A 15,066-nucleotide genomic window follows, 5' to 3' on the forward strand; every position below is an offset into this window, starting at 1 on the left:
TTTTTATAGTTGTAGTATGTGAAAGTATGGATCGTTTTAGGCTGGGGATTAGAAGGGATGCTAATCTACACTAATTAGACTCAAAAACAGAAAACTAGACTCAAACAACTCAAAACAAACTAAATTGACTCAAATAACACAAAACTAAATTAAATTGACTCAAAACAAGCACTAGAAAGAAGTTTGGACGAAATTTAAACTAAAAAGACTCAAAATACTCAATGGAGGTTGCTTTGACGAATTTAACTAAAACTAAGCAGATTGCAAAAACGAATTAAGTTTGGTACGAAATTGGGTGAATTATGGGTGAAAAACTAGCTAGAGGGTTCATCTCCACACATGACACATATGCATACAAATCGATTCCCAGTTATTATTCCAATAAACCATGAATGACAATGCTCCAAGTTAACCGTGAACTGCACAAATTAACCATCTAATTTTCCTAAATTCATTGAATTGGACTCAGCGACGCAACCAAATTATTCTTATCAAGTTTCCTATATGAACTGCATGATAGAGATACATATCAAAGATCATTAAGTTCTATGAAAATCATAAGCATTGACAAGACATTCGTAACTAGGAACTGCATGATACTCCTATCCTGGATTTACTTAACACAATCATGACTAGTGACTTCCACTACTTATAAATATAAGTTCATAACTATTAGGTGAAATTCCGTTATATTTTAGCATCAAATTCATGCATGCAAACTAAGTGTGCACCCTTAATCAACATACAAGAATAAGTTATCAATCAAACAGAAAAGTAAATCACATTCATGTTTTACAAAACAATAACTAGATGTAATCAATTCATATCACATATATGTTCATGGCTTTGAATCCACCTCTAGCTAAAAAGAAATTAGTTCCACATGTTCATCATAATTGAAAACCAAATTAAAACAAACATTGGACTAAAACTAAGGTTAGAATACACCTAGGAACGCTCCAACAATCCCAAAGGCCTTGGATGGCAGGCATGGCTCCAAGCTCTTCTTCTCCTTCCTTCCTTGCAAAGCTACGGCATAAAGTGTTTAATTTCTCTGAATTTATCTCTCTATGGTTGTCCCTAAATCTCTGCAGGAACTTCATATATATAGGATTAAAATGGTTGAATCCAATAAGGAAAGGGATTGAGTTGTTTGAATGGATTAGGACTCCAAGAATCAGATGGGAAGTATTTAGAATAGGATAAGGACTCCTGTTGCAGCTAGAGATAAGTTTAGATAATGTTGGATTAAATAGGATAATGTTTGGATAATATGGGATAAGATAAGATAAGATTGGATAAGATAGGATAAGGTTGGATAAGATCTCCTTGTTTTCAGTTGATTCCTTGTCTTCCAAGCCTTAATTTAATTCTTCCAGATTTGTAGCACATTTTTAGCATCATTTGTCACCAAAACCGTCCATCCATTATGCTCCATACACATGCTATCCAATCCAAGTCCAAAACTGCTCTAAAATGCTCCAAATTGACTTTTCTTGCCAACTTTACCATTTAGACCTACAAACACACGAAAATAACTTAAAACACTATAATAAATAGAAACTAACTAAGTAAATGCAAGGAAATAGGTTAACAAAGTCGCATAAATATGCTCCTATCAATTCTGCCAACCGCAGAATCTCCCTTTTCCTTTTATTTGCCTTTCTTTTTTCGTAAAGAAAATTAAAGGGTTTACGTAGCATCTATTCCTCTTTCTTTTCTTCTTTTTCTTTTGCTTTATAACTCAAAGCAATCTATTAATTGGTTCATATTCACATCTTGTTTTTCCTTGGAAATTAAATGCAAATGTCAATGTATGAGTTTTGCACCATAGTTTTTGCTCAATACATATAAATTAACGAAATGCGAATAGGGCAAAAAATAAAGCAATGTATGACGAGAAGAAAACAAAAAATAGTCTTGCAATATTCTTTGAAAAATTATATTTTTGAAGGCTAAACGTAGCCTAAGTTATTTAGCTCACTATGACTGGAGATGACCTAACACCTAGGCTCTTGCATTTGGAAACAACATGAGGATTGCAGGTTAGAGAAGGGTTGATGATTCTAGTATTGCAAATGAGACAGGAGTCTCATGGGATTACAAGAACACCAATAATGTTCTTTTTTTCGGTTGTGAATAATGATAAACATCATTTGCACACACAAAACTGACCATTTATTAGAAAATGTGAGCAAATATGTCATTTTGTACAATATCATTGCCCCAAGAACAAATATTAGAACAAAAACTATCTTGCAACAACTAAATTGAGAAATGGCTAGTTTGTAAGAACTAGAAAAATGATGGTTTTGTTTTTGTTAACCCAATAGCAACGCTTTCTATAGGTCTGTTAGGCAAAGCTTTTCCATAAATGAATCCCAGCCAAAACCAAAACCAAAAAGAAAAAGGAAAAAGGAAAAAGGAAAAAGGAAAAAGGAAAAGTAAAGTAGGCCGACAACTACTTTGGCTAAAGCTAGTAGGTAGGACTGTCCGATCCTTGCCTTGCGAAAGTTAGGTTTACCACCTCCTGGCATGGTTTGGGAGCTTTATTTGTTTAATATCCTCCTGAGAATGCAAGCCTCCGCCGATGTCAATAAAGTGTGGAGTTATAGAAAGATGAGTGTGCGGGGTGCAAAGCCAAGAGTTTGTGCATAGCACCAAAGAGTGCAAACATGTTGAGAGAAGCTCTTCCATCCGATCTGGTCATGACCAACAGAGGGGGAGAGAGAAAGCGATCAGCGTCAACGCTTCTCAAGCATTTGAGGAGTCGAGGACTTGTATATATCATTGCATTTTCTGAAAAGTTATGCATCCGGAACATGGTGTTTGGATAAACTTGGTAAGATCCTTCAATGTAAAGAATTTTCAAAGAAATGATAAGTTTGGCAAATTTTTTACAAGGTGAATCACGGAAGCACAAAAATCAAAGGAAAATTCTGGTACTTCTAAGGGATTCAGCTTGTGAAAAATTGATCAAATCTTTTGTTGCTTTAAATATTATTTACACTCACGTATATTAGCAAGTTCATTCAAACACCATGTTAAGGATGCATAATTTTCACAAAATACAATGATTCAAGTCCTTGACTCCTCAATTGCTTTGAGAAACTTTGATGGTGATATTTCTTTTCCGTTTGGAAGCTCACTATCATCTATGAAGGTTAATCACCTTATGAACCAAATTGCTATACAGATGGTTTGTAAAGTTGTAGCGTGTATCGCCATGAATAGGTAATCTACTCCATATTGTTTGGTACGGTGGTGGTAAGTGGTAACATATTGGGATCTCTCTCTCTCTCTCACTCTCTCTCTCTCTCTCTCTCTCTCTCCCCCCCCCCCCCAATTCATGGTGATATGATGTATTTATACACACACATAAATAGCTGAAAAAGGATTGATGGAACGAAGGCAATTTTGGCTTACCTTGAAACAAAGTTGAAAAAGTTTGAAGGGTGGATTGGTTGTTCCTTTACTTTTTGTTTTATTGGCTTACCTTCATGTATAAGTAGTATTGATACCCTCTCACACATACATATATGTATCCCTACAACATAACTCTGATACATGTTATCATATAAATTCATATGGACACAATATATTAGCAGTATTGAGAAAATCTCTTGATAAAAACAAAAACACAATTGATTTCTGAGCAATATTTGAATACTTATGTCCCTTTCTTAATTGCAATAGTTAGGCTGCAGCAAACAGTAATTCGGTTGCTTGATTATGTTGGGAATAAAAGTTATCAATGCTACGGAAACAGAGAAGTGAGAACAAACTGAACCAGATTCACAAAAACAGATGAGTAAGTCATAGGCCACAACATAAGAAGTTTGCTTGATACCTTTCGTTTCTTCGATCAGTATGCTGCTGTGTTAGTATGTAATATATCTGGATGAAGGAAATTTATTAGAAGTAGAAAGCTGTGATGAAGGCAACTTAGCGTTTCCCAGGCTATTTGGGAGGATGCTGTTTATGAATATCACTGATTTCTATGTGAACCTTGATTGCATGTCCACATTGCAAAAACTTGATCTATCAGGAAGCAACTTTGTTAACCTTCCCACCTGCAATAACAATTTGTTAAATTGCAGGAACTTTGTTGTGTGACCGCAAGCTGTGGTGCCCATGTAATAATGCCGGAGGATGAACACACAAAGAAGAGGTATCAGGGATAACGAAGGTGGTGAAGATAATGAAGGCCGACTGGCCAAGGTCCATGAGGATGAAGATTCTGCATTATGTTTTTTTTTTTTTTCCAGAAGTGAAGCTTGAAGGTTGCTGTTTGGTTCTACCTTTGTGTTTCTGTTGGCGCTTTGCGTGTTCCCTCATCTTGGAGAGAAGGAAAGAAGAAAATAAGGAGTTGCAATCATGATTGAAGGTTGTAATTAAGTTTACATTTGTTTCTTCTTTTGGTGGAAATTTAAGTTCCTTTGCAAAATAAATAGAATACGATCAGACGAGATTATTCTCGATAACAATCTATGTAGGAGGCATAACACCCACCCTTGCCCGAAGAAAGGGGACCAATACTTCCCGGGAAAAAAAGGCTCAGTTAGATTATCCATAAACATATATACTTTCGATAAGTGAGAAAGATGAACTGTATCGTCAACAAGGTTTTTGCTCACGTTTTGATGATTACAAACCATACGATACATACGGAAAGACAACAAAAATATGAATTGTTGTAGGATTACACGAATGAATGACACAAAAAGGAACCCGTGAAAATGTAGAAACTCAAAACCACTCCACATGAATCATGATGGTAAGCATGGTAGTAAAAGTCTATAAGATGTAAAGTACAATTGCCCAAACAGGGTAGACGAACAAAATGATTATGCCAACAGTGTTTGATATTCCGCCAGGTTTGGTGAAAGCATCTCTGAACCCACCGGCTGCCCGGATGTGTTCTTGAAGCAAATAACCTGCGACGAGAAGACATTACAACACCAATCCAGTCGCCCCTCAGAGTGTCCGCAAATAAGCTAGGAGCAACCACTATAAGAAGAATCAACGCTGCCGGCAATTCCAGCCACTCTGGAGGTTATCATCACACAGTTTGTGACCACAATCAGTAAACAGAATGGGATTAGGATAATGTAACAACCATTTTGCTCACCAGCATTATCACTGTATTAATTGCCGTTGGACGAGTTTAAATTTCAAAATTTGCCCAAGTAGACTGGTTAAATCAGTCATCCAACGGCGATTAAAGTAGTGGTAATGCTCACATTAGGAATTAAAACAATATTTTACCTGGGAAACGTTTAGGGAAGAAAAGCCGTAAGACAACACCAACGAAAGCAATCCATTTTCTTACTTCTCCCCTGAGAAAATACAGATTTTTTAGCTATAATCAGGGAGGGTTTAGGGAATAAACCGGACCGAAAACACAGATAACAGGAAATATGTAACTGCTGCACACAGTGTAGAAAGTCACCTGAAGATGTCGAACAATATCGAAGGAAGGGTGAAGAAAATGTAGGGGATCAATTAGGCCTGGCAACGGGTCGTGTTTGTCGTGTTCGTGTTGTTTTCGTGTAACACCTGTTATCTTAACGAGTCGTATCGTATCACACCTATTATCTTAACGGGTCCTTAACAGGACGGGTAAAGTGATCTGACCCGTTATGACCTGCTAAGAAAAATGTATTTTTTTTTCCTTAAATGTGCACATACCGGGGTAAAGCGACCCCGCCCGTTATGACCGGCTATGACCCGTTAAGAAATTTTTTTTTTTTTTCTTAAATTTGCACATACCACACATTGCCACATATATTACTTCAAAACATTAAAACACATTTATTGTTTAAATACTACATCTACACATGAAAATAAGAGCCTAATAAACAAACATCCATACACCCTAGTCTATTACAAAATATTAAATGTGCAAGGATATGCAAAATGAAAGAGTTTTTGTTTTCAAGGTTATGAAGCCTTTCTCAAAAGTTTAAACCTTGCCAATGGAACTCAAAGCTTGGCATGTTATTCCTTTTACAAAATCCTCAATTTTCATCGATCATTATAACATAAGATTTTGTGGTATCCACCAGTGTAAATATTTTAAATTGAAGATCGAATTCATTCATTGTATTCATATAGGGTCAAGGAGTGTAGCTGTCAAAAAATCATCAAAATCAGAGTTAAAATAACCGTTAAATCGTGAATTTTCGTTGATAACCGTTGAAAAGTTTTGTCCCGGTACTTGATCTTTGAATGTTTGTTTTTTTGCGATTTTTGGCATATACGATCTTGAAGCATATACAAACAAGTTTGACGGTTGGATCGTTGAAATTATTTTCGTAGAATGCGTATCCCATCAAAACGATAGATTCACTAACACTTAGAGTTTATTTTTACTTTCATTAAGTATAACATAAGATTTTGTGGTATCCACTAGGGTAAATATTTTAAATTGAAGATCGAATTCATTCATTGTATTCATATAGGGTCAAGGAGTGTAGTTGTAAAAATTCATCAAAAGCAGAGTTAAAATAACCGTTAAATCGTGATTTTTCGTTGATAATCATCAAAAAGTTTTGTCCCATTACTTTATCTCTGAATGTTTGTTTTTTGCAATTTTTGGCGTATGCGATCTTGAAGTATATACAAACAAGTTTGATGGTTGGATCGTTGAAACTACTTTCGTAGAATGTGTATCCCATCAAAATAATAGATTCACTAACACTTCAGAGTTTATTCATACTTTCATTAAGTATAACATAAGATTTTGTGGTATCCACTAGTGTAAATATTTTAAATTGAAGATCGAGTTCATTCATTGTATTTGTATAGGGTCAAGGAGTGTAGCTGTAAAAAATCATCAAAATCGAAGTTAAAATAACCGCTAAATTGTGATTTTTTGTAGAATTTGTATCCCATCAAGTTCAATGTTGTATATTAAGTAGATTTAAATTTATTTATTTTGTACGTATAACACTTAAGAAATTGAATGGTATGTATATTTAAGCTAATCCAGTGGTCACCAATTTTTAATATTTAATTTAATATATATATGTAATTATTATAGTTTTTAGGGGTATAAAATTGTTAAATTAATATATATAATTATTATAATATTTTTTTAGGGTTATAAAATTATAAAATTAATATTTTGCTTATCGTGTATACCCGAACCAACCCATTATCTTAACAGGTGCTTATCGGGTTATCCGATAACGACCCGATTCGTTATCGTGTCAACCTAAACACCTGTTAATTTCGTGTCGTGTCGTGTCGGGTTATCGGGTCGTGTTAAGAAGTGCCAGGCCTAGGATCAATAGCCCTGTAAAAATGTTCGATTTCTAGTTTGTTCGATCCAAGATCAATAGATAGCTACAATAAGCACATAAACAAATAGTTAAGCGTATGTATATTTTCTCAAATTAGTACAAGAAAAATTAAATTGTCACACAAAGAACAATTAACAAAATACAGAACAAACTAAATTAACATAAAAAAATGAACATAAAATTGGTGAAATAACGGGAAAAAAAAAAGAAATAAAGAGATCTAAATTATTGAAAACCAAAAAGAAAAAAAAAAAGGGGTTCAATACAGGATTTGGAAACCCTACATCTCCAATAACTCACAATTACCCAGAAACATATTGGTTATCGTGAATTATGATAACGCCAAAACAAACCATAAAACATAGCATCCAGTCCAAAACAAGGAGAAAGATGACATACATTGTAGCAAAAGAAGCAACCCATTTGAGAAAAGAAGTTCCAAATCCCAAGCTGCCGAGGCGGACGGCGTGGCTGGCAAGCTTCTTAACAGCAGCACCGAGCTCTTTGAAATCGTTGTTGATCAAATCGGCCGCGTCCGGTTCAGTCATCATCTTCAAGTAGCTCTTATTGATTGCCATCACCAAAGTAGAGACAGAGACGGAAAAAGAGTTTACTAGAAAAAGGCAGAGACATTGGGGACACAATTGCTTTTGACCTTATGTTACTGTATTTGTAAAGATCTAAAAATAAAGAGCTGAAACACTGTTAGTGTCACGTGGCCGAGCAACTACACCAATAATATATTTTTTTTTTGGTGAACCGGATACTTCATTGCCAGGGTAAAGATGCCGAAATTACAGAGGAAGCCTATATAGAGGCAAGCAAACAACTTAAACCAAATAAAATCGATTGACCTAAATGAAGTCGCACATCTCCCTACATCGACGCAACGCCAATTGGTCAACCGCCATATCGGCTGATATTGGGATCCAAGACCAACGACAATCTTGGAAAGACTCCCCTTTTTGTCAGTGTATTCCTAAGGCAAGAAATTTTGATTTCAACGAGTCAGACTCAATGATAACTGAAGTCCATCCTAAAGAGATACCCAACTCACATCCATGTAGAATAACCAATGCCTCAACCATTGCTACACATGGAACCTTGATGTTGTATCTGCAAGCTGCCAGGAACCTTCCATTCGAATCTCGTGCCACCTCACGTGCAAAACTAGAGGCCATTTGATAGGAGCATATTTATGCAACTTTGTTAGCCTATTTCCTTGCATTTACTAAGTTAGTTTTTATTTATTAGAGTATTTTAAGCCATTTTCGTGTGTTTGTAGGTTCAAATGGCAAAAGTGGCAAGAAAAGGCAATTTGGAGCATTTTAGAGCAGTTTTTCACTTGAAATGGATAGCACATGCATGGAGCAAGGTGGATGGATGTTTTTGAAGTTCAAAAGAGGCTAGGAATGTGCTTAACATCTGGAAGAATTAATTTAAGACTTGGAAGATAAGGAATCAGCTATAAAGAAGTAAACATTATCCAAATTACATTATCTTATCAAAACCTTATCCAAACTAATCTTATCTTATCCTAATCCTATTTTACCTTATGTCCAGCTATAAGGGGGATTCCTTATCACATTAAACCACTTCCCATCTGATTTAAGGAGTCCTAAAATCATGCAAACAACTAACCATTTTCCCCTAGGAATCTGCCACACCTTGGATAAGAATAATTTGATAGCGGCACAAAGTGTTTTAATGTTTCCTAGAACAAAAAATCCGAAAATTTTTAAAAAAAAAAAAAAGAATCAAAAAACGTTTTGAAAAAACCCAAAAAGAGGCATTTTTAGAGTTGTTTTTTATGTTTGTTTGTGTCTTAGGGTACCTTCCAACACAATGATGAGGATTTGGTTTTTAATTGCATGACTGTTAAAGAAAGTTACAAACATGGATGGAAGTTTGATATGCTCTTTGGTTTATGCTTAGTTGTAGTTGTCATTTACGAATTCACATGTAATCACAAAGGAAAAAAACTCAGTTTTTGTAACATGCTTGAAGGAAGGAACTCAAACTAACGCTACAACCCTGAAAGACTTGAGCTTAATCTTTGTTTGGAGAGTTATTAATCAGTGATATTCTTGTTTTCTAAAGTCGATGCATGATCTCATTATATCTTTGCTTGGTTGCTACTTAGAATGCGTTTTCATCACTATAGATCCAAATACTAGAACTCATGCCTGTTTCATTCAAAGCAAAAAATTGAGTGCATAACATAAAACAAGATGAAGTTGTTAGTTAAAAAACCAAAGCCAAGAAGCCTTACCCTTTGCATATGTATTGTAGGTTTAACCATTTTGAGCCTTATTTAACCTATTTTCTTTGTTAGCCCACATTATCCTTACCTAGCCTAGAATAGGACTATCTATACCCTTGTTCTTAAAGAATAGTGGAGCATGACTTAGAGGGAATTCCCTTTCATCTACAATTGGCAGAAAAACAAGTGTGGGGGAAGGTTTTTCGTTGGAATTCTATGAGGTCATACGTTTTGTTGCCAAAGAAAGAAAAAGCACAAAAGAAACAAGAAAAAAAATAAATAAAAAAAAAACGTGAAAAAGAAAGAAAAGAAAAAGATTTGAGAAATAAGTGCGAATGAACTCACAAGTATTACCTTTCTTTGTTAGCCAATACCTTAGCCCCGTTACAACCCTTAGACTTCTATCTTGATTGTTATGTGTTTCAATATGTGGAGTTTGAAATTGGTACGAGCATATGGTATCCCTAGTGTTGGAAGTATGCCCACAAAGCCACTCATTTGATGTAATAGCTTTTTGGAATACTTAATGCATTAAACTTTTATATGTTTAATGGAGGGCAAAGCTTATTGTTAATCACTATTTATTGTATCTTGTGTTTAAGCAATAAGGGAATCCAAGGAATGTATTTGATCTAAGAGATAAGTGATCTAAGTAAGTTAGATTTTTGAGACCTTTCTTTTATGTTCATTCCTAAAACGTTCCTAGCCATAGGGTTGCCAATTGGGCATTGACAATCCGCTAAGGTTAGTATGTGTTATGTCGACTCAAGTATGGATATGACAAGTCTCAAGTCATTTAGTGTTGGACACTAAGACAAACACATAGGTGCTCGAAAGAGTAATCGAGTACACTGAACTATGATCAAAAGAGAGTTCAAACATACATGTCATGTAAGAACTCGATGGTTACAATATGCAAAGTAGTCCTTTGACCTGAGGCATCATAGATGTCTAATGGTTAGGTCCTTGATCTTTGATCGTGTCAAATGGCATTCCTTTGGAGTGTCCACGACATGGTTGGGGTCAAGCTATCTAGTCATGTAGGCATATGAATGCACAACAAGGGATCTCTAACCTTCCATGGTGGAAGGAGAATACTCTAAGATATGATTCGAGAGTCTTTGGCCAAAGCATATGAATATGACTTAGGAAGTTTGTTCCAAATCTTATTCAAGCGAATCATATAGGGAAGTATCACATTGGATAGTAGACATGAAACAAACTATCACTTCAACAAAGTGATTAAGAGTATTGTATTAGAGAAGGACCGTATTGCATTGTAGTTGTAACTGGATAGGTTCTCCAACCACTTCTACTTAGCTTGGGTAACCATGACATGCTGCTAGGTGTCACTCATGGTTTGTGGAAGCCCTAAAGATTAGCAAACACTAATCTTAAGGGAGAATTGAAATATGGTTTAAATTCACAATCGATAGTTAAGAGTAACATCGCCCACTGCCTCGCTAATTGGAACCTAATAGATCGTACACCGAGTAAGGATGAAAGTGAGGTAATTAAATGAAATGGATAAGCAATTAAATGGTTAATTGAAGTATGGTCAAAGTTAATTAATTAGTTAATTAATTATACGAAACGTTCATATTGGACTTCTAAGTTGGTTTTGGGTTTAGGGGCCCAAAAATGTTTTGGTCCACAAGGCCCATTATGTTTAAGTTGTATGACAACTAAAACAAAATGGGCAATTAGCCCAAACACTTAGAGAGGCCGGCCATTAATAGTGAGGGATACCAAACTTGTGTTAATTACAAGTTTGCCACTCACAAGAAATGAAGTATAAATTCAAAATTATAACTTTATTTTTTTAGGGTTTTTTCTTGATGAAATTAGAAAAAAAAAAAAAAATATTATTCTCTCTATTTCAACAAGGGAGGCCGGCCACTTAGGGAGGGATATCTAGCAATTTCCTCTCCCCTAAGTCATCCACTTTTATCTTCACAATTAATCTTTGGTGTAGAGACTTGGAGACATCAAGCTTTTGGTGTTTTGGAGAACATATCCTCAAATCCTCAAGGAAGCAAAGGAGGTGACTTGAAGGCCCTCCACTTGGGTGAATTCCTTGTGTAATGAAGGATGAGCTACAAGGGTAATGATTCTCTAAATCCTTTCTTCTCTTTAATGTTGTTAAAGAGTTATGGTTCACCATATACTAGGCTTTGAAAGTCATGGGTTTTATGAATTGTTTTTGGATGCATGCCTACTTTAATTTGTTAATAGTTTGCCTATGTATTCAAATGTTCTTTACATGTTCTTAGTAAGGACATAAATTTTCCTTCAAGTGGTATCATAGCCTAGGCCTAGTTTATGGTGGATCCTTTTGGGTTTTGTGATTTTTCATAATATGTGATTTAAATGTTGTAAATGTTACAAGCTTTGTTCTTGCTTTGAATATAAATTTTGTTTGAAAATTTAGCATCTCAAATGTTGTAGATGTAGTTCATATAAGCATGAATATTGGAACTAAAATTTGGTGCCAAGTATTTTGGGATTTTCGGCCAAATCCAAAGGGTGATTTTTTTGGGTTCATGTTAGGCTTGTTAAAATGGTTTTAAAGTGCTTTTTGGAACCCCTAAGTACCCTAGGATATTAACCCTCTTTTGAGTTGTGAAAAATTGAGTTTTTGGTAAGTGAAAACATTCATGGAGCTATTATGAGTTTTCATGAGTGTTCTTCAATGTTCTTGAAGTTCTTGCCAAGAAATTTTTTTTTTTCATAAAGTTTTGATTATTAGTTGATGGGTGATGATTATTGGTGAGAAATGATTAAATGGCTTTAATTATGTCAAAGATATATTTTCTTTTCAAACCATCCCCACCATCTTTAATCTCACCCACCAAAATCCACTTACAAAATCTTTTTTTTATCAAAAATCTCAATGATTCTATCCTTGGCCGGCCACCCCTCTAGTGGGGTACTTTTGTGTAATTATATAAAGTTTTGATACTTTTGTGTATTTGTATTTTGGCCCAAAAAGTTTGTGTTTTTTGCAAAATGGCCCAAATAAAATGAGAACAAAAATTGTTTTGTCTCTTTAATGAGAATTGGATTTTCATTATATTTAGTTCCATTTAAATCAATTCTATGGATCCAAAAACCAATTGTTTAAAGTTGCTTTCTTAGTTAATTTGATTGATTAAGAAAAGAGTGATTATGAACCAAATGCCTCGATAATTGACCTATGTGATTGGTCGCTTAACGTTATGAATGTTTGGGTTTAGTAGTATAGATTTGAATGCAATTTGATTAATTCAAGTTTGTTGTAAAGGGCATAAGTCCTCCAATGTGTTGTAAAAGGGCATAAGCCCTTCTCTTTATTTCATGTATTCCTATTTGTTTAATTGTATGCAAATTGGAATAGTTGGGTCCAACGCCCAATAGGAAATAACGGTTTAATTAGATTAAACGCGTAACTAAAATCAACAAACTATCTACCTAAAACCCAAGGTCCAACACAAGGCTCGTGTTGGATCAAATCAATCGGTTCATAATCATCCTAAAACCTAAAACGACTATATAGTCCATATGAGGATGCAATGCGTTCGTTAGTAGTTCCATATAGTCTCGCTTGTTTCAACGAAACAGTGGGAGTATTATATGCTACTAATTCATATTAACTTGGACCAATAGTTGTGATAGGCCCATGTTCTTTTAATATGATTAAAATGTTTTTGATGTAGCCCAACACTACTCCCTCAAATAAAATGGATATTAAGTTGATAAGCGAGAGATGCTTTGAACATCTCTTCGTAGGCCTTCCATCGTGGTGGACTCCAATCGTTTGTGACTCCTACACCGGCTTCACCCTATCATGGGGAAGTTCAAAGTATGTGCTTACATTCAGGAGGAGTCCATATGTACATACATGATGTGGTGAGGTAGGCAACGAGGATAGCCAACATCGTATCATCGTGAGGTTATTCTTGAACCCCTACACGAACTAAGCATGGTGGGAGTAACTTAACTAAGTGCAATGGTGCCAACATCGTATCATCGTGAGGCAACATTCTCTAGAGGCCAAACAAGATGGGTAATTACAAACGTTGTAAATGAGTAAAGCGTTATTCTCTCATCATTATTTTTGCTAACCAACATCGTATCATCGTGAGGTGGGCTTGGTAATGGTGAGTCTCCCATACCCCGCTAAGAGTTCAATATAACTCTCAGATTCTATTGAGGGATATGGAATTTGCCAAAAATAGTGGGTGGTACTATTTGATTCAAGACCCAATCAAGTAGTTTATCAACAATCTAATACGATTTCTGTTATGTTATGTAGTGAACGACATGCCTAAAATTATACCCACCATTATACTTGACAAAAGGGGCCTTAGGGGCCAACGTTTCCTTGCTTGGTATCGCCACATTGAGAATGTCTCAAAGGTGAAAGACATATTGTATGTACTTAAGCAATCCCCTCCTCATGTACCTCCTAAGAAACTAGCTTCGAAGGAAGAGTGTCATGATTATGCAAGACGCTATAAGGATGACTTACAAGCCAAATGCTTAATCCTCACTTCACTTAGTGAGGAGCTTATGAAGCTACATAAGCACATGGACACTTCATGTGCCATGGTTGAAAGTTTGCATAAGATGCATGACATTGAGACTAGTAAAGTACGATTCTCAAATGTTTGTAATCTATTAAATGCCAAAATGGCAAAAGGGGCATCGGTCCATAAACATGGACAAAAGATGGAAAGGATCTTTCAAGATCTCGAAAGTTTAGGAACTTCCATCGATGGGAAAATGGCCCAAGATTTTTTTCCTTGCATCTCTCTCGGATGATTTCACTAAGTTTATTGTAAACTATAAAGTGAATAAATTGGATCATACTTTTAACGAGATGATTGACATGTGCTGTAAATTTGAAAAAGGTTTCAAAAGGGACAGTGGGAGTGAGAATGAAAACACAAGGAAAAGGTTAAATAAGAAGAAGGCAAGAAAATCCAAAGGAACATGCTTTCATTGTGGAAAGGATGGACGTTGGAAGAAGAAATACAGGGTGCGCATTGCGAGCCTTATGACACGAACTTTTGAAGAGACTATTGTAAACACGAAAAATTCCTGAAACAAGAGACAATAATACGTGTACAAAATATATATTTTGTATTAATGATTTTGGGGTTACAATCTCTTTGTAATTTGGTCCTCTGATTCTATCTTCGTAGGGTGTGGGTTTGTGGATGAGTTGTTGATCCAAAGGGCCGTCGGGGCTTGATCTAAGGATGAACAGTTGATGAATGGATCTTCAAGGGGCGTTGGGCTTGATCTTGAAGAATGGGTGTATGAGCTTGTTGAGGTTGTTGATCCAAAGGGCCGTTGGGGCTTGATCTTAGGATGAACGGATGATGAATGATGAACACTTTCTTCAAGGGGCCGTCGGGGCTTGATCTTGAGTTGGTGGGAGTTCTTCAAGGGCCGTTGGTGCTTGATCTTGAAGGAGGATTTGACGAAGAACGAAGAGTGCTTTCTTGATCC

The 15,066-nt window shown here is 35.6% G+C and overlaps 1 long non-coding RNA gene and 1 pseudogene across 1 annotated transcript; one reads left to right on the forward strand and one right to left on the reverse strand.

The window, feature by feature from the left end:
- Window positions 1–1,829: 1,829 nt before the first annotated feature.
- On the forward strand, window positions 1,830–4,572 carry LOC103932308. Its single transcript, XR_007254560.1, has 2 exons — window positions 1,830–3,811; window positions 4,101–4,572. It is a non-coding gene; the product is annotated as an uncharacterized LOC103932308 (long non-coding RNA).
- A 34-nt stretch (window positions 4,573–4,606) lies between these two features.
- LOC125472655 lies at window positions 4,607–7,885 on the reverse strand (annotated as a pseudogene).
- Between the last annotated feature and the right edge of the window lie 7,181 nt (window positions 7,886–15,066).

Source organism: the organism of the source record quoted next, unplaced genomic scaffold, assembly GCF_019419815.1.
Source record: "Pyrus x bretschneideri cultivar Hongxiangsu unplaced genomic scaffold, Pyrus_bretschneideri_v1 Contig70, whole genome shotgun sequence".
NCBI lineage: Eukaryota > Viridiplantae > Streptophyta > Magnoliopsida > Rosales > Rosaceae > Pyrus > Pyrus x bretschneideri.